This window comes from Branchiostoma belcheri, unplaced genomic scaffold, assembly GCF_001625305.1.
Source record: "Branchiostoma belcheri isolate BF01 breed outbred unplaced genomic scaffold, Haploidv18h27 scaffold18, whole genome shotgun sequence".
Lineage (NCBI taxonomy): Eukaryota > Metazoa > Chordata > Leptocardii > Amphioxiformes > Branchiostomatidae > Branchiostoma > Branchiostoma belcheri.
Window position 1 is genome coordinate 3,732,659 of NW_017803268.1, and position 1,701 is coordinate 3,734,359.

The following is a 1,701-nucleotide window of genomic DNA, read 5'->3' on the forward strand; positions in this document are numbered from 1 at the left end:
AAAGGCCTGGTGTCCCCGTCTGGAGTTACCACTTTTGCCATTGTGCCCTCATAGAGACTGCCGATGGCGTGGACGATCTGCTCTGGGATGCCGTAGGCGTTCAAGATCCTCAACATCTTGCCCCTGTGGATGGTATCGAACGCCTTTTTAAAATCTATGAAGGTGATTATGGCAGGTAGGTTGTGACTCTTTATGCCCTCAATCAGTCTTCGTAGTGCAAGAACATGACCAACTGTCGACCTTCCTTCCCTGAACCCGTTTTGGTTACATCTCAGAAGACCGTCCACTGCTGGTCTTATTCGGTTGAGCAGCATCTTGTTGAAGATCTTGGCCACCAGTGAGCTCAGGCTGATGCCCCTGTAGTTACTCCCAAGTCTAAGGTCTCCAGATTTGGGTATTGGGACGATGTTTAGCAGGGACCACGTGCTCTGGTTTTCTCCTCTGGTCAATACTCTGTTACAGAAATCCAGGATGATTCTGTCCAACCCTCCGCATCTCTTCAGAACTTCTGGGGGTATTCCATCCTCTCCAGAAGCCTTTCCTTCAACCAGAGATTTCTTAGCCTTCTCGTATTCCCCCTGCTCGAACGGACCAACTTTGATGTCAAGCTCCTCGAACACAGTAGGGATTTCCTCGTCCTCGTCCGTGATGTTAGGGGGACTTCCAAGAAGAGTTTTGAAGTGGTTGTACCAGTTCTCAATCCTTTCCTCCTGTGTATTTCCTTCTAGTTGACCCTTCCTAGTTGCCTTTCTGTCGGTGATATCATTAATCAATTTCCAGCTCTGTCCATGTTTGCAGTTCAGATGAGCTTTCTCCACCTCTCTGATCTTGTTGCTAAGATCTTCTTCCTCCACTGTAATGTAGGCTTCTTTTAGCTTCTTCTTGGTCTGTCTGTACTCTTGTCTGTTTGCTTCGGATGTGTTCTCTTTGTACCTCCCATACACTTCATTCAGCTCGTGTCTGACCTTTGCCACCCTGGGGTCTTCTGAGTGTCTTGCCCTCCTTCCCCTCTTTCTGAGTGGGACCACTTTCTCTGCTGCCTCCTCGGTAGCTTTGATGAACCTCTCGTACCTTTCCGTAGCAGATTCATCGAGATCCTTCAATGGTTGAAACCTATTGTGCACCTCGATCGTGTACTGCTCCTGTAGGTCACTCCTGGTCTTGAACAAGTTCCAATCGTACGGCCTTTTCCTTGGCTCTGCTTTCTTCTTCCTCAGGCTCAGTCTCACCCTGGCAGAGACAATTCTATGGTCTGAGCCGACACTTGCAAAAGAACTGTATGCCTCCACATTCAGCATGCTGTTACGCCATTTCCTACGTATAAGCACGTAGTCTAACTGGTACTTCATGCCTCCTGGGCTGATGAAGGTCCAAAGCTTTCCTGCCTTCTTACAAAAGTCGGTGCTAGAGACGACTAGGTCCTTCTCATTAGCCAGATCCAACAACAGTCTCCCGTTTCTATTGGTTTCCTTATGGAATGTGGTCACCTATTCTTGCATTGAAGTCCCCTATTACCAGTAATAGGTTGTGGGCTGGAATGGCTTCAATGGCTCTTGCCAGGTCCTCATAGTGAGCCTTCACTGTATCCTCATCTGCAGTGTTGGTTGGGCAGTAAGTGACAATGATACTTGCTACTGGGTTCCCCTGGAAGCTTGCTGTTAGTATCCGCTCTGTGTTTTATGTAACCTTGGCCAGTGAGCT

The 1,701-nt window shown here is 48.3% G+C and overlaps 1 protein-coding gene across 2 annotated transcripts in view; it reads right to left on the minus strand.

Moving 5' to 3' along the window:
- The window catches only part of LOC109467347, an 8,771-nt gene that overhangs the window by 2,955 nt on the left and 4,115 nt on the right, over positions 1–1,701 (minus strand). The gene's annotated exons all lie outside the window — the stretch shown is intronic.